An 18845-nucleotide genomic window follows, 5' to 3' on the forward strand; every position below is an offset into this window, starting at 1 on the left:
TTGGGTGATACTATGTCTGTAAGATAGATGATGTCTCTTGAAAGAAGCAGCGTGCTCTTTGTAAGAGTGTGTTACAACATGTTGAAAAAACATTACTGGTCAATGTTCTGGCAATTCTGTTAGAGAATAGTACTGCAATGTTTACATTCAGAGATAAGAAGTAAATATTAATCTGTTTATAGCCAATTATTGGCTATATTGGATTATTGGTAAATTCTGACCGGAAAAGAAAAAGAATGCTTTTTAAAAAACTGGAAATTAGCCTTTCTATAGAATAAGCACAAATACAGCATATGCAATACACCTAACCAGAAAAAAAAAGTATTAAATGTTTTTTTTTTATGTCAGTAATTTTCCCATTAACCAAAAAGTCTGCGGAACGCAAAGCTGTTCTTCAGTTTAAAAACAAAATCTGTAGAAAGGGGTCTTGGAAGGAAGCAGTTTTACTTTTTAATGCCTCGTTTAATAGAAAAGTTTTACCATTATCACAGTCCTGTTTTTCAAGCAAGCTTTTTCCTTTCCACTGAGAAATTATCAATAATTCAGTCCAGTGGATTTTTGATTTGCAGATCGTTAACATTTTTTCAGGGGAGGTTCAGACATCTTCAGCGAGGTAAATCACAAGGGCCTTCCGCACAGTCAAGGCAGCCAGCTCTCAGACCAGCTCCCTTTCCTCCCTCCACCCTTCCCAGACCTCCTATGTGGTCCATGGGTCCCACAGACCACAAGCTCAAAGCTATCAGTCTAGACACAATGAACATTATCATTATATGCGAGGTAAAAAGTGCAGCTTTGAAAATACTAGACCTGAATTTTGCACATTTGTGTGGGAGCGGTATGAAAAACTGCTTTTGCAGTTCTCAATAAACAATTTAAAATTGGACTTCACTTCTCTGCTTAATGAAGGGTGCAATTTTGAACCAGGTCTTCAAACCTGAAGCAGATGTTCCTATTGTGCAATACCAGGAATTTCTTTTTACCGTTTGTTTGTACCTTGTGTTAACGCAGCACTTGATGACACCTAATGAATCTGTATTTTTTCTTTTTATTAGGGCAGGGAGCGGTGAGGATACCGCTATCAATGCCACTGCAGTATTACACGTTCTCCCAGCACTGAGCAACGTATTCAGCGCTGAGGAATACTGCGCGTTGCCCATTGCGGTGGGACCGCGCACAAAGACACGGGCGCTGGAGAGGGAGCTGCGCCGACAGCTGCAGAACCTGCTCCCCGCCTTGGCCTCCAAAGGGAGAAAACGTTCGAGGCAGGCTTGCTTGCTGGAAAGCAGGCATTTAAATTTGTTGTAGATTCCAACCAAACAATTTCCTCAGATACTGCTTTGGCAACCTCTGTTACAAATGTGGGATTCGCGTGCAACCAGGACGAGCTGCGCCGGGAGGTATTCGGGCCCCGGTGCCCGATTTCTTTCCCACAGGGGAGTCCAGCTTCAAGGGACAGGTATCAGCTCCCAGTCTGCTGCGGGGGCGGCTGCGGTGGAACCAGAAAGGGCGATGGCAACACTCGAACAGCAGCGCCGAGACCCCCGGCCAGGCACTAGAAGGGTATTCGCAGCACCATGACTGACCCCGGGACGGCAGCGCCCGTCCTTCCAAACCCAAACCCGCAGCGTCCGCGGCCACGAGAGCCGCAGCAGCCTCGGCGAGGCGAAGGGACGCACCGCAAAGCCGCGGGGCAGCCGGCGGGCTGGCGGGTTCCCGCTTCGGAGAACTGACGTCCAGGCAGCAAAGACAAAGTTCCCGCGCTTCCATCATATGCTTCCACGGCTTACAATATATATTTCTACCAGTTTTCATCTTTAGAAAAGGTTAAGGCTCTCTCTCTGCAATATATTCTCACTGTTGAAGATTACGACTTAATGGAACTTTTTTAAAGATGAAATAGGCTGAAGGCAATAATCTGAAAGTGAAATATAAATATTGAGCCCAAACCACGAGCATGTATTCTCTCTCCCAGTTCTGATCCCCACCCCCCATCCCATACTAGTCCTTAAGAAGAAAATTCACATAGGGATGCACTAAAGCTTCCAGTATTTGAAGAAAGTATTCCTGTGGTGGGTAAGAAATATTTCAGCTGATGGAAATTCAGAGCGTGAGGGGTCAGTGTATGAGCAGCAGCAGATGCCAAAGTAATTCACCTCTGGGGAACAGAGCAGCAAACCAAAATGTTCTTGTGGCTTCCCAACAGAAAAGCGTCCAAGTTTCTTGTTGCTAGTTGACCCAGGACATCCCCCCTCTTGCTTTTCTTTACTGTGAAGAATTCACTTGTCCTCCTTTACCAAACATTCAGTCTTTACATCTTCTGCTCCCCCACCCCCAGTATCTTCCGTCCTTGTCTCCTCTCTATTTCTCTCTTGCTCTCTCATTCTTTCTGTTACCCTAGCAACACCTATCTCAGCTCTGGAGATCTGTCCTGTGTCTCTCTCTTATCTTTCTCCTTTCTCTTTCATCTATCTCCTAATCTCCCTCTGTATTCCAAACCTCTGTCCTTTGCTTTCTTTCTTTCCCTCTCTCTTTTCATCTCCTCCAATGTCTTCTCTATCTCTGGGTTACAATTATTTGAATCTCACTTAAAAAAAAAAAATCTACTTCATTAACCGCTGTGCCACCAATTCAACTGCAGCTCTTCTTGCAGGCCATCTGCACCGTTCAGGACCCCTACTGATGTCAGAAGCTACTGGTCTGATCCCCAAATACGCAGCCGTCTGCCAAACTAAAATAAAGTTGTCATGCTTGCAGACAAGGACCTTCCTCCAAAACCCTTTAAACGAAGGGAAAACAGAATTTAAATCTCGCACTACAAGAAGTTCAGGATTGGGCAATTAGATCCAACCTTTAAACTGTCTGCAAAATTCATTTGCTCATATTCTGCTGTTATTGCTGCAGTGTAACGAGTCCCCACTTTGCTTTATTTTCACTGCATACGCTATTCACTCAGCACCTCTTGTTTACTAGAAAAAACATATCCACTTGCATACACCTGCCTTATTTGCCTTGCTTTCTGCGAGAGGGCCTTGCTGCCCAGATTCTGTGCACGAGCCTCCCTGGCAAATCATTCCCTCCCCCAGCCCTTCTCTCACCAGAATCAGAATGAAAGCTGGTGGCTGTAGTCCAAAGTGTGTTTGTCTTTTAGATCAGTTCTCCTAGATGTCTCTTTGATCATTCCTGAATTTCTGTTTTACTTTAAAGCAATTGGAAACAGGGGAGACAAAAAAAAATGGGAAAAATGAGATGCTTTATGAAAATCAGAGTCCTAATTACATCAGTACCACCCTGACCATCAAAGTGACTGAAGGACAAAGGCTACCGAGGCTTGGGTTTGCTCTGCCACTCCTGGTTACGTCCAGCGGACCAGCATTTCTGCTGCAAACAGTACAGGGACTAACCCACCCGAACAGACTCATCACCACGTATAATTCCCCTGCGCTACGGAGGCTCCTTAGAAAACTGTTGCGCACAGACTGACGGAGCCGCAACAAATGCCCTCTGCCTTCTGTGGCCAGGGGTCTGCTTCTGCCAAGGACGTGCTAAATCTTTTCACGTTGAGCAACCAGAAGTACAAGGCATCTTGCTCGGGGTGGCCAATGCTCCATCTGAGAACATGCAAGGGGAGTCTCACATGAGAGAGGCTGGTCTTTTCAAAGCAAAATTACAGAGCTACTAAGAGCTTCCGCTTTGGACAGCTGCTGGTAACATCCAAACTGCTCTCTGCGACCAGCTGGTTTGGGGACAAGGTGGGCACAGTGCTGCTGGAGTCACTGACCGGAGCCAGATCCACAATCTTGTACCTAATCGCTTCACTCCCTGCTCAAGGAAACACACCAGCAGCGGGGAGCGTATACCCCTTCCACCGGTAACACCACAGAACGCCCCGACTGATCACTGCTCGGAAAACGGCCTTGGAGGGATGAGATTTAAGAGGTGGTATTGGGTTTATGTTTAAAAAACAGACAGTATTGATTGCATTCCTCCAGAGCTCCTCCAACGAAATGTTACTGAACAGTGGTGCTGGGCACTTTCAAGTTTCCCTCTTAAATTAGAGGTGAACCACTGGGGTCTTCGGGTAAGCGCGAGACCCTCGCCTGCTCGCAGTACGGTGAAGTGCCCTCGCCTGTGGAAGTGCCTGCGTCCCGAAGCCCTACGCCTGCCGAAGCTGAAGAGCAGCGGCTTTCCACGGCAAACAAATATTCTGCGCCTCAGAGAACAGACGCAGCCTCTCAGCTCAGCACTGCAAGAGAGAGTTGAGGTCTGCTGCACGTCCCAAGTTTTCCCGTGGACTATTTTTACAAGTACAGTGCTCCCCTTTTAAAATGAAGCAGACATGATCTTTCCATCCCTACCCATATGTCTCTTTCCCTAAAGCAGTGCAGCCCACTTAAACATACATGCTGCAACAGAAATGTCTTGGGATCTTGTTTCGAAAGCGTATTGTCATATCATGCTTTAAAACGTCACCACCACGAGCACATGAGCACCAACAACATAAGCAACAATTAAAATATAACTAATTGATGTCAAAAGCTGGAGAGCTAGCCAGCAGAGGCGGGCAAGCCTGGCGAGAGCCAGAGGAAAGGAGCTGTTCCTCCTTTGATCCCATCTCAAAGCCAAAGAACACATACTTCACATTGAGCAGGGCGCAAAGCAGAAACACTACAAATCTACAGACTTTAAAGCATTTTAATGGAGTTCTGATCATTTGTAAACAATTTGGGGACTGACTGTTTTTTTGGTATTTTGAGAGAAGGAGGGAGAAACAGTACCCCAGGACTAACCCAGGCAGCACTGCTGCCTTGCCAGGTTCACTTCAAAAGACTCCTAATACAAATCTCTCTCTTCCTTGGAAAACAATTTTTGCTTTTAAGTGAAATAAACAGGGAAAGAGAGACTTTCAAGTTCCTCCTTGCTGTAACGACTTCTCTTCTACATACTCCCTTTCCTCTCCGAAAATAGAAGAGCTATTCAAAAAGATGCAAAAAGAAAAAAGGAACTGAATAGAGGAAAGAGGAAAGAAAAAATGGAGCCCCAAGGGGGTGGAGAAAAACAGAATGAAAAGACAGCAAAAGTAAAGAAAAGGGATGAAAAATAAAGGAGGGGGAAGAGAGAGACAGACAGAGAAGCTTTGAAAAGAAAGAATGCTTCTAGCCTGAATACAGTGTGCATGAAAAAAAGATCGCTTGAAAAGAAACAGCCACATGAAATGACCTCTCATTCACAGACTGTGCCAATCACAACTACAATGTAAATCCTTTCTTCTTTTTCACATTCTCTCTTTTTCCAGTGGGGGCAGAGGGAGAAGGAAGAAAGGAGAGTTAATTCTCAACATCGCAGAAAATAAATCTGGTCTTTTCTAACTCCCTAAAAGAAATGCTGAGCTGCTTTTAAAAATACTTCTCCTAGTAATCACACATGCTGATATGTAAAAAAAGCAAATGAAATTCTGCAAACCGTGTTTCTTTAACAAGGATTCGTTCTCACTTATGCAGAATGTCTCTCGGATGAAAAATCACCACGCTTTCCCCAGGAAGAAATAACAGAACCAATATTCAAAGAAAATAAATCTATAAAAACAAATGCAGCCATGAAAAGCAGTCAACGTTAGAGATTTAGATCAAAAATTAAATCTTGTAAAATTTTTGACAGAGATACCAAATCAAGGGCCTGAGTCAGAGACATGTTCTTTTTGTATCAGACCTGTAGGTTATGAAGAATATAGAGGTACAAAGGATCAGAATTCAATACATCATGATACAACATCCTCATCTTTTGCAAATCACTTAACAGATTTGAAGAAAAGCTACTCCCTGATGGTCTGAATGCAGAAAGCAGTGCTAAACACTAACGGCAGAAGAAGCTACAGGGAGGTTTTGGCTGTGTTTCTGCAAATGCTCGTTAGGTTCCATCTTGTTCAGTGTTGCCAGGAGTGGTGTGGGGTTAACAGACCACCAGTTGAGAAGATGATCCTAAACTGAAATGCGTAGTAACAAGAGAGGCAATGAAACATGGCACAAAGGTAGACTAAAAATGTAGTAAGAAGAAAATAACGTAACTGGAGTCAATTTAGAAAAAATGCTTAATCTCTCTACAGAAGGAGGAGACTGAAACACAGCCCTCCAGTGAAAAAGAAGTCTAGAAGGAAGCAACAGGTAAAACAGATTTATGTGGGAGTGACAATGCTCAGCAAGTTAGACATGAAATGGCAATGCTATCTGACAACAAAAACAGACCCAGACTGCATATGAAAAGACTTCACATTTTGGAGCTGGAAAAAGATAATCTTTCTCTATATGAGACAAGTACAGCGAGGCCTACAATATCGCTATCCCTTCTAGATACTACAATATCAGAAGGAAAATCATAACCTGGGGGGATCTCAAAGAAGAGCACTAAAAGTGATTGGAGGTTATAGGAACCGATACACAAGTAGGGCCTCAAATGCTCTCTTACGTGTAATCTGGGTATGCAACTGTAAAACAGAAAAGCAGCCGAAAGCTATAAATGTTAAGCGTATACCGTCCAAATGTCTGACACAAAAAAAGTCTGAGTAATGGGACTGAGCAAAGAAAACTACGGCATGAAGAGAATGCCACTTCCAAGACTGTTGCTGCCATTATCTCTGCAAACAATTTCTGCCTTTATATTCTCAGTGTGTGGAGATTGCCCATGCACATGATACTGCCGCTACCCACAGTATCGCAACTGTTGGGTCCAGCTGTTCCTTGCCCTATCCTTGCACTATATCCTGCACTGAGCTGAAGGAATTGAGTGGGAAAATAGAGACCGCCCAGATCCATTAATGGCAGTGAGAGATTTGCAAACAGACAGTTAAAAGCCAGAAGGAAGGTGATAGCTACTGACTGCAAACGATTTTTCTGACAAGTTCAGTCTTTCCATATGGTGAACAATGGCTGGCCAGGAAACGTTCCCCTCTAAGCTGTAGTGACCAAGTACATATTACCACTATTTATTGCTGTTAAGGGAAGGGGAAAAAAAGTCTATGACCCTGAGACTGAACAGAAGACAGTAACTTAAGCACAACTTTCAATACAGTCATGCAAAACTTTCTTCTGTTTTTCATTCGCTTCAGGTACTTTTAAAACGGTGGTCTCCTACAGACCTGAAAGAGCAGCAAATTTCACAATGGCATGTTTAAGTACAACAAAAATATTTCTACTCAGCTTCTGGCACTATAGCTGCAAAGCGGTTCCTGCTAGTTTGCTCTGCTCTCCTGCCGTGCTCTCTTCCCCCCCTTCTCTTTCGGTGGGTGCTCCAAACTGAGGTTGCTCTTGGCTGGCAGCTGGAAGCAGTCACATCCCTTTAAACCTCACCTCGAGCATAATACACGGAGAACTTTTAACACTGAGTTAGAAATCAGCTAACGTAGAGAAGTTTCTATGTTGTTTCACAGCTGTACTCATCGCGCCGACGTACTGCTGTCCAAGGGAAAGGGCAGGGCTCTGGGCCTGAGGTTTCCGCTTGCTTCAGCCGCCAGTCTGCCGCACGGCCGCAGCGAGACTCCCCTCAACAGGTTTCTCCAGGGACTGGTACGGCACTCCACTTCCCAGGCCGTCAATCAGAGCCCCGCTGCTGCTGGGGCTGTACTGCCAGACAGCGGGGAGGGAGAGCCCACCTCAACGGGCCCACGAGCTGGACCTAGCACAAGAAACAGCAGATGGACACAGAAAAACTGAGAGGAGGCCAAGCCAGGTAGATCAGATGCCCACAGACACAGGGGCTGTTTCGCACTGCATGTCTTACTGCATCGGTGTGGAACTCTGCTGGGGCCTCTAGGTAACATGATAATCATATCCAAGAGATTTTAATTTGAGCATGTTAATTAATACTCAACTGGATATTGTTTCACATGTAAAAGTTGTAAGAGCTTTTGAAATCCACTATTATCCATAAATGGAGCCAGCTCATTTTGCTGGCATGAAGACTCATCGGAAAACTGCAGTAAATCCCTGAAGAGGTAAATGGAGTTGCCAAGGTGAGAAGAAATTTTACTTCCAGTCTCAGCAGTGAATCTCAAATCTTCAGGCTGTATCACTTTGGAGACGACTGCTACCTATCACACTGGCCACTCAGAACCAGCAACCATCATGAGATCCCTGAACACAACACAAATTACTGTGGTTTAATTTTCCTAAAGGGAAAAGATCTTAATAAGCCTTTAATAGGTGAAGTGTGGCTAAAGCAGAGCAGAAAAACGGGACTTTCTGGTTCAGTGTCTAAATGAATTACCTGAAATACATGAAATCTTCTCCTATAGAATTCACAGATGACACCAGTCACATGGGTAGGAAATGTTAAATAACAAACCCATCAAGCGTATTTTTCTGTCACCCACAGATGAAAGGAAGAGAGAAAAACAGATAGCTTGCTTTCAGGTCGCTAACAGAAATGAGAGAGCAGTTTGACTTCTTCCTATTCATGCAAGGAGTTGGTCCAGGCCTTCTGGGAAAGTCCCATCTCCGATTGCTCTCATAACAATGTTATTGGACATGTTGCACTGTTTCAGGAGCAAAACTGACTCTTCTGCTCCAAATGCCATGTTATTTTGAGATCTGTGAAGTGAAAGAATGTTTCAGATCCTTTTTAAGGTGAGCAGCTCGGAAAAAAATATGTTTATGTTTGTTTGGAAAGTACTTCTCAGTGATTTATGGAGCAGGTAAGTACGACACGGAGGGTGCCAGCTGGTCAGTAGTTTACGGAATCACAGCTGATCCAGGGAAGCAGTCTTGCTAAGTCACTCATGGAAAGTGTAACAGCTCTCAACCAGCACTGATCAGCTGTGGTTAAATGATGGCTGCAGACATCCGAGATGGATTTACGAGAAGGAAAAAGAGGCTGCAGCCCTTCCACTTGCCCTACGCAATATGATACAGGCGTGTTATGTGACAGAAGAGTATCCAGGGAGAATTCCCACCCAGGCGGCAGCAGCATGTAGCTCGGGAGAACATCAGCTGCTCTGCCAAGAAATCAGAGCTTCACCTGTTTTTGCCTTATAACCATTTACTTCCTCCTCAAGAGGAGCACTCTTGCCTAGCTCACTGAGCAGAGAGGGAGAGGGCAAATGTGGCCTGTCATGCTCAGGTTCGATGAAAGGTACCTACAGAGCTATGGTCTGCAGCAACATCATACAGATTTTAGGAAATAAAGCCAAAGTGAATTGGGTTTGCTCTCTTTTCCAAGTTCCTGAATACACTCTAGCAAGCAAGAGGATGCTAAGTGATTACAGAGGTTTTTTTTTTTTTTTTTACCATCTGACACAGGCTGCTTCCCCTGTCCTGTCCCCAAAGATCCCTTTCCATGACTTTGTAGTCTTCTTTTGAATTGCTTCTCAAATATAAAACTGACAGTGGGGCAAAGAGGGGAGCTGTATGAATGAGACCTCAAAAATGCTCAATTTGAAGCCACACTAAACCTTATCTCCCAGCCACAGCAGCTGCAGCTCAAAGGTATCTTTATTGCAGAAGGTCTTCAGTGGCATTTTAACTGGAAAAACAGGGTAGGCAGTCAAGTAGGAACAATGGGATAATCAGGAGTCAGAGACAGAAAGCCATGAAACTCGGCATAAGATCCTCATAAATAGTGCATTTCTTCCGCCCAGGGCTGATGAACTGTACTCTATCAGTGCAGCAAGCGGAGCGCCCCAAGAGAAGCCTACTTCTGCTCTGCCAGGTGCTCCACAACCAGCCACGCAGGAGAACAGGACGCCGGGATGCCAAACAAGAGACAGTTCAAGCATGACTGTTCACTAAAAGTGAACAACAGGTGCTTATTAAACAAAGCCTTTCACTGGTAAATAAATGATACCATAGCCAACAACACTTTTTCTACGCTTTTCTGCTCTTATCTATGAGAACATAACAATTCTGCATGCATTCCAATTTTTAATAAGGTGATTTCTGGTTCTAATTGCATTTATACATGCTAGAGAATTCAGCGAGAAATGTCTCTAACACACTATTTTGCTTTTATTTCATCAGAATTCAACAAATGCATGCATAAGCACCTGTGCGTCCTCTTTTACAAAAAAAACCCTTCTTTAAGCTTCTGCCTAGGGCCAAAGATAGTGGCTTCCATCTTCCGTCTCTCAGTCCTGAGAAGTACCACTCTGGGAACATAAAGGCAGTGTACTTGAAAATACTGAACTTTGTCATAAAAGTTAAAAAACCTCCAGCATGGAGCCTAAACTAACACAGATAAAGTTTGAAACAGTGACAGGTAAAATGTGAGTCACTGAAGTCAAAGTGACTGATATGGAAAACACCTTTTCTAAGCTAGAAGGCATTGTTTCTGTCCTAATGAAGGACAATAAATGTACGGCGGTTAGAGAATGGATACTTCAGAAAATAAAGCCTGTCTATGTAATTTCAGACTGTTTGAGAGTCTAGAAGAGAATGAAGTTTGGGGATTTTTTTAAAGCTGAGCTACTCTCTGTTCTGGTTCAAATACATCAGTACGGAATCTATCAGGGTTATCTCCACAGAAAGGCTGCCTGGCATAAAGGCCTCCACATCTGACTTCTTTCCTATTTCTGGGAACTTCAGCAAAGCGGAAATTTAGATTTTGAAATCTGAGTCCTTAAGTATTCCACATTCTCAGAATTAACTATCTGAAAGCAGAGGAAAAGAGTAGTCCTCAATTATATTTCTACATTCATAGAGTTCCCGAAGAAATGTCTAGCAGTCAAGTCCCACAGATGCTGAATGGGACTTATCACGCTTTAGCTGTATAAAGCAAAACAAAACAAAACAACTCAAATCCCAAGACAAAATAAAAACAAACAGGAGGCTGGCAGAGCAGATTTCCTGCCCAGGATGATTCTGGAAATGCCATGCCTGGGTAGGCTGGCTGAGAAACACACTGTCTTCCTCCCATGCAGTTCAGTTAAAATCCAGGACTATGCTTTGGAAAATGCAAGGAGGCTGAGACACACCAGCTTCCGAGCCGTCTCCCATTCCCTCGCACCTTTCGACATGTGCAGAAGCTCTCGGCTAACGGGGTGTGAGGGGGAGCGAAGAGCTCCCGCAGATCTCTCACCTCAGCTCCTAGGTACTTGTTGCCAAAGCCAAAGCCAAAGCCAGAAATACATCTTAAAGTTGTTTCCAGATCCTGGTAAGGCCATCTCTGAGAGCAGACACTCCAGATACTGAGCTAGTAAGGGACATTTTATACAGATAGGGATGATACTTGCTCTATATTCCCCTTCCACTATCAGAAGAGTTTACAAAACAAAGAGTTGGATTATCTGCAATTCCAAAGATTAAAAACACCTCTAAAAAGACTCCCTTCCTCTTAATCTTGCACTAATTCTTCACTGCCACATTATGTAAACCCAGGGAAACCTGTGTTTATGTTACTGCCTCCCAGAAGTCCTGGCTTCGCAGGGCCACAGGCTTTCCAGTGAGAAACACACACTCGGCCACCTCGGGAATCAGAAAACAGATTCAAGGCACGAAAGGTGTGTTGACACACAGCTGCAAAGTCTATAAATAATTACAAAAGGAGGAGAGCATGAGAAGAATAGTTTGTTCTTTAGAAGAAAGAAATGTATGTGTAATTCATGCTATTGGATTTACACACTTACTACCAACCACTTAAAAATTATACAAACATTGGCTTTTTTGAATGGAAAATGTCCTTAAAAATATAGTAATCAGAGTGCCAAGTTTGCTTTTTCTTGTGGGAGAAAGGCAAAGGACTATTCCTGGTTTGGAAAAACGTTACATTAACTGTATACTTCTGCAGGATTTTCAGTGTCAAGTTAAAAAGAAATCTCCACTTCATATTTTCAGGCTTTACTGCATTTATATTTTGTGTAAGTGACAATGTCATAAGAGTTTCTCTAGCATTTCTAACTTTTAAGTGTAGGCTGAAATTTTGCCCAAGAGCTGCAGATTTATTTATTTATTTAAATTCAGTTAAAGAACAGGGTGCCTTGTCATTTTCCGAGTGTATTACACATCCGAGATCTATTTTTGCTCTACCTTTGCAGTGTCTCTCTTTCCTCATTGTCATTAGTTCCCCACAGCACTCACACACACGTGGTACACCGGCAGGTCAACAGCCATCTTCCTCTTGCAGCACCTTCCGCTCCTCCCTCCTGATTCAGACTCACATGGGGCCGGACGGGCGCCCAAAGCTGGCTTCGGGGTTACTCCGTGTCTTTCTTCACAAGTGCCACTGCAGCATCTAAAAACTACAAAATACCGGGGCCCAGAAATGCCCGAGACACGCGGCGGGGACGAGGGACGCCGGCAGGACACGACCCCGTGCAACGGTGGCTCCGTGCCGGCTGGGAGGTCCCCTGGCTAGCAGCTCCGGCTGTGGGTTGCCTTGCTCCACCGGCGCAGCGCACGGCACCCTTAACGGGCCGGCGGCCGTGGCCCAAAGAACAGCCTTTCATCCTGGGTGCAGCAAGCGGGGCTAAACGATCCTTGGTGTGAGCAGCACGGTCCCGCCAGCTTACGCCGCGCCGCACGACTGCACTTCTGCTGCCGCGGGTTCGCTCACCGCAGGAGTCCCCGACCGCGCTACGCCCAAAGCGAGCTGCAAAGCTGTACGTTATTGTGTAGGACCACGGCTTGGTACGCGGTGCGGACAGAGGCTGCTGTGTACGTCCTGCCTCTTCGCTAACCGAAGCAGCGAGCGTGCTTTAAGGCTCAGGTTCCTCAGCCCTGGGCGCCTTCACGGGGAGTTCTGACTACCCAGGAGGCAGGATCAGGTCCTGTTCCTTACAGAGGGGCGGAAGACAATTCGCACAAACGGAAAAATCCCCACGCTGCTTCACCTGCAAGTGACCTGTGAGCCACGTCTGCAAACAGACTCTTTGCAAACAGTTACCTTCATTAACTGAGAAAATGACTTTAGTGATGGGCAGTGATTTTTTTTACCTTTTGCATTTCAAGCCAAACCACGTGCTCGTAGTCAGGCAAATTCTATTCATTTAACGGGAAAAGGGCCAGCAATATCTGCCCCAAATAAAAACGATATATTGATAATAGCTTATTGAAAAGTCCACAAGCTAGCAGATCAGACAGAGGAGCCAAGAGGCAAACAAACATTTTTTCAGCTGTTTTTCATAAAAGCAGAGTTTCTTGAGAAAGATGGACTTAGAGCATTTGTCTACAGAAAGACAGCTAGGAGCACTGAGCGGATGTCAGACTAAGGAACTTCGAGGCTGAATACTTTTCCTGACAGTATAACACGCTAAACTTGGAACAGAATATTACAGAAAGTGATGAAACACTCATTTTGCGTAATTTTTCAGTGCTGCATTGCTAATTGAATTGAAACTGAAAATTCTGGTCATTTGAGGCATTTAAGTATCCATTTAATGACAAGTGGCTCAGTGTGTACCACCAGCTATCATTTTTCAATGCCTCCTCTACCACACACAGTCTTTCAAATGGAGTTTCCATGATACCTACTGTCCCTGCAACTGTAACTGAGTTCACTCCTTACACCTTAGCAGATGTCAGACGAGCCTGAGAATACAGCGGCTTTGGTCACAAAAGGATGTGAAATAGCAATCCAGTATTATACTCTTAGAAAGACCATGTTGTCTAATATAATACAAAATGTAACAGACCAACTGCTGGCCTTTACTGGGGGAAGGAAAGATTTTTGTACTTTTTATTAATCTTAATAATTTTTAAAATATCATTTATAACATATCTATGAGACTGTTTTTGTCTATAAACACTTCTCCTTTGCTTTGGCAACACCGAGAGCCAGCTCATCCTAGAACCTGCTTGAACTACATCCAGCCACATTTTCAAAAACATATGCATAATTGCTATATTTTGCACAGTTTCTTTTTACAACGTGGAGATGCAAGGGAAGCCTTATAAATATACAGAATATTCAACTGCTGAAATGATTTGCTTGTATGTGTCCCTTGTTGATAATCATAAAATGAAGCCGACCACTCAGAAAAACTCATAGATCGACACTTACTCTGCAGCAGATGAGTTCTAAAATTATCCTCATGGAGTTCTGAAGCACATGCTGAACGGCCGAAGAATAGAACTGGGAAGGACAAGGAGAAGCTCAACAAAGAGGCTTGGAGTCACTGACTAAAGAGGCTCTTTCAATTCCATCGTCTACAATTCTGTCTTCTACAAAAGAATTTTTCTCTGGAGTGCTACTAGCGCCTACAGATTCAGGCCCTAAATCCACAGCTCATGTGAATAGCAGATAAAAATCTGAAATGAACTGGTCTACTCAAACATCTACTCAAACAGCTATGGGCTACTCATGAGTATGGGTTGAAGGATGAACCTCTTAAGCGGTAAATGCAGAATAGCCGATGAGAACATATTACTGACATCTACAGAGTAAAGACAATAGGCAAATGTAAAATGACATGTCAATCAATTCCTGACAATTATTACTCCTAGATGGCTCAGATAAAATGATTGCAATTGCCACAAAGTACAGAGACATTAAAGTTCACATTTTATAGTGACCCCTTTTCAAATGGCTGAAAGGTAAGTACTCAAGAGTGGAAAGTCTGCTATTGGGAACGAGGGTAAGAGTCTAACAATCTTTGTTTATTTGTGTTCCAGCTGGAAATGGGTGATAGCTTCCCAGAATACTGATTCTTAAAATAACAATTAACATTTCCCAAAAGCAGCCTGCTAGCGGGATCAGTCCTAGAAATTCACTCAGCAAAGTTCAGCGCCTTCTCAGCAAGATCTATGAGGAGGCCACGGAGGAGCAAGGGTGGGCTGCGAAGTATGGACAAACACCTGCCCCTGCTTTGGTGAGCAAGCTAGGACTGCAATTTCCATGCAGACTATTTCCAGAACACTAAAATCTAAGCTGTGGTCAGTGTCTGCAGACTAGAAAGCGGCAGGAGGAATTATTAAAAATAGGAGAGCTGTGACAGAGTCTTAATGGAAGCGTGCCGGAAAGGTGGGGGGAAAGAGGCGGGAACGCAGCAACAAGAAAGTGCAGAAGTGACAGCAAGTTACAGAGCCAGCATCCATCTTCTGGCTCTTTGAGAGAGAGAGAACAGCATATTAAATTTTAAACAAAGACCTCCCCAAGGGAAAACATCCAAACACCCTCCTCCAGCTCACTCCTTTTATTTCCAATGCTGTTAGTCGTGAGCTTGCAGAAACTGAAACATTCCCAGTCTCAGGAGTTTTAAAAAAATCCACAGAGCAGCTGGTTCTTGGAGCCGTGGAGCGGCCCGCTCCCGAGGACCGCGCCGTGCCGGCGGGCCAAGGCCGAGCACCGCCTGCCGCGCTCCCCGCTGGACGGGGCCCGCAGACAGCGGCCTCTGCAAAGGGGACGTGAGAAGAAATGGAGGATGAAGGAAGAAGAAAAAAACAGGGAGCACTTCAAGGATTAAAAACGTGAAACGGGAAAAGAGAGGGAAAGGACAGGCGGCCTGTTGAAAGAAGGAAAATTCAGATGAGCAATGTGCTGTCAGGAAAAGGGCAAGGAGGGGAGAAATCATCTGGCACCACAGAGCACGTACACGCCGAAAACACTGCCACCGAGAAACAGGAAAGATAAATTTAGAACGAGCAAGCGGTCTTCCTCCTGTAACTCTATCACTCCTTCCTCCCCCTCGCTCTTCCCTCACCCGATCACCTAGGAACGCGCACTGCAAGCGGACGCCGGGCCGGCACGGCTCCCGCGTGCAGCAGCCGGGCGCCCCGCAGCCGGGGACGTCCTGCACCCGGGGACATCCTGCAGCCCGGGACACCCCGCACCCGGGGACACCCCGCAGCCCGGGACACCCCGCAGCCCGGGGACATCCTGCACCCGGGGACGCCCCGCAGCCGGGGACACCCGCGCCGGGCTGGCAGCCCCCGGCAGCGCTACGGGCCTCAGCCGCGGCACGGCTGGTGAAGGCGGCAGGGAACGGCAACGCTTCTGCAAGGAACGACGCTGGATTTCAGATGAGAACTAGCAGAATGCCTTCAGACTCCAACACGCTGCTCCTTTAATCACAGCACAACCCGTCTCTCAAAACTTGAGGTCCGAGGCCTTAGTTTCCCTTCAATAATTAACACGACCTTTAACCCTTACATGGAGCTGCCAACGCAGGTGGATCACAAAACAGAAGCATGTCTGGCGGGGAACACAAGGCGGAAAAACACGGCCAGAGATAGCTAAAGGATGGCCCGTGCTCTTCAGAGGCAGGACGTTTTTTCCTAGTCTCTAGAAATTTCATTTCTGCATCAGCTGTTTGTGGCCTCAAACTGCAATTGTGAAGATTTCCTCTTTACTACAGTGGCCCACACACTGCACAACACAGTGTATGTGGGTATGTAACGCAGATGCAGAAATAAGTTTTTATATATACAAGATGTGGAAGTAAAACAATGAACATGTCCACATGCTATTTCCTAGTTAAAATACATTATTCCCCAAAACTGACCTGCTGAGACAAAACCTTTAAGGGCTTGACTGATATTTCCTTCTTTGTCAAAACCTCTTTGTGTCTGTCATTTGTATGGTGCACTACAGACATTCATGGTTTTGCACGCAACATGGAAATTTGCTGCCTCTCTTGACACAGGGGCCAACAGAAAATGCTGCAGAACAAGTAGAAACAACTGAAGAATAGTCTGGATTTTAACTAAATATATTCATTTCTCTCAGATTGCATCACAGAATTAATTTAAAATACAGCTGCACTGTATGTTGCTTTTCTTAATACAATATTTAAGTCTGAAAAATTATTCTACCTAGCAGTATACGGCTCCAGCAGATCCTCCACCAACATCTACACTACAGACAACTTTCAGACCCCCTGATCACTTCTGACGTGCAAACGCACACACACACACGCAGCAGCCAATACCCTTGGGCACAGTCCCACTGGTAGGCCTTTTTAGGACAGAGTTGCACCAGATGTTTGGCATTAACAACCAAGTTCGGTCTCCTTTTCATACCCTTGCTCTTGGGGTGGATTTCAGTCCCATCAGTCACTCTTTCCTTCTCCAGCCCCTTGCGAAACAGCCCGGCACCCCCAGCCATCTCTTCTTGTTTCAGTTCCATCTTTCTGACTGCACTGTCCACAGCTCATTTCTGGTGGAAGTTCAAATCTTCCCGGGGGCATCTTCCTCCGCGCCCAAACTCCACACCTCCAACCTCACGTCAACATCTGAAATTCCTCTCCACTGGCTTCGAATTTAGACAAGGCTTTTGTTTTGATCACACAGACCAAACTCAGTCCACTACTTGCCATCTGCTTTGACTGCTGCTGTCCAAAAACTGAAAGAATTCCTGCTATTACATATTCTCCACCAAAACTTGTCTTCCTGCATATCTGTCTTCACCACCATTTTTCATGGCTCATATTTTAGATCCCCACTTCACCAGAAAGATTTTCATTACTTTTGACCCCAAACTGTCAGCTTTCATTCATATTGCCATTGTCTATTGCGAGTTTGTCAAATGTTTCCCGTTGTTCCCATTATCCTAACTCCTGCATTTGCACTGTACATCGCTAACCACGCCGGGGCTCGTGATGCCTTACTGCTTAGATAGTTGGTACTCGCTGGCCTACAGCACATCCCCAAGCTCATCTGACATCTCACATGTGATCTCTAAGAAGCTCTTACAGAGCTGCCTTCGACTTGGCCCATAACCATCCCGATCTCTATTACAGAGAGACTGAGTGAAGACAAAAAGTCCAACTTGAAAAACTCATCTCAGGCTGTCACTGTCACCGACTGTGACTCCAGACAGTCCAGACACCCCTGTAAACCTCTCAGTCTTTTTTTGGCTTTTTAAGCTCTCAGCATCAGTAGCTTTCTGTGGTGCACAACGTGAAAGAGACTTCCTTTCACATGTTTATAAATGTACATCTTTTAAACGTAATGTACTGGATCCTCCTTCTCTAGCCAATTCTTTATTTAATAGACTACTAACATCTTCCCTCTCACTCTTCTCTTTTCGAGGAAGAAAATGCTACTTTATAGAAGAGTTTTGCCAAATCTTTCATTATTGTCTCTCTGACTCTGCCATGGGCATTCTCAGGGGACTGACCGGCACTGCTCCGGGGTGTTCTGACGTGGTGCTACACCATTTCTACGCAGGAAAACTCAGTGGTATTTTCAGTGTTACCATCCCTCCCGTTGCTTTTCCACACCCGGATCCCATCCGCATTTCTAGCTCTAGCTGCATACCAGTCAAAGGTTTTCATCTGAGCTTTCAACAACAACATTCAGGACCATTTCGTGGTTTGATTCGGTTAATTTTTAACCTTGTAAGGTGAAGGATAGTTTCGAGTTTTCCTCCTTCGTACACTTCAGCTCCCAACAGGAAATTTCATCTGTCCTTGCACTTCACACCGTGTGGTGCGGTTTCTCTGAGAAACTTATGTAACTGAAGTTACAATATTTAATGTGAGAAAATATTTTATTAATTTGCCATTCATCCCCCTTCCATGTGATTTATATATTATTGAGCAGTGCAAGGCTAAAAACAAAACCTTGAAGCTTCCGTTCTTCACCTTTCACCACAATGAAAATAGACCAGTTAATCTCACGCTACTGCTGACTGTCTCCTAGTTACTTATTGAGCCAGTAAAACTGCTTCTCAACCCATCACAACTTACTTTCTTCAGTGTAGGACCTTGTCAAAGGCCTTCTGCAGTCTGAAGAAATAATGTTGACTGATTCTCTTTCCTCTGCTACTTTACCAACATATTCCACATATTCTAAAAATTTAATGAGAAAATTTTCTGTACTGGCTAGATCCCATCAAATCACGATTCTTCAGGTGATCTGTTAGTATGTTTTGAATTACTGATTCATCCAATTTGCCATGTGCAAATACAAGATTTATAGACTTCT

General features: G+C 44.8%; 1 protein-coding gene across 2 annotated transcripts in view; it reads right to left on the bottom strand.

Annotated features, from left to right (window-relative positions):
• Positions 1 to 18845, bottom strand: part of ZNF710 (zinc finger protein 710) — a 46105-nt gene that overhangs the window by 22078 nt on the left and 5182 nt on the right. The window lies entirely within an intron of this gene.

This window comes from Dromaius novaehollandiae, chromosome 10 (assembly GCF_036370855.1).
Source record: "Dromaius novaehollandiae isolate bDroNov1 chromosome 10, bDroNov1.hap1, whole genome shotgun sequence".
Taxonomy (NCBI): domain Eukaryota; kingdom Metazoa; phylum Chordata; class Aves; order Casuariiformes; family Dromaiidae; genus Dromaius; species Dromaius novaehollandiae.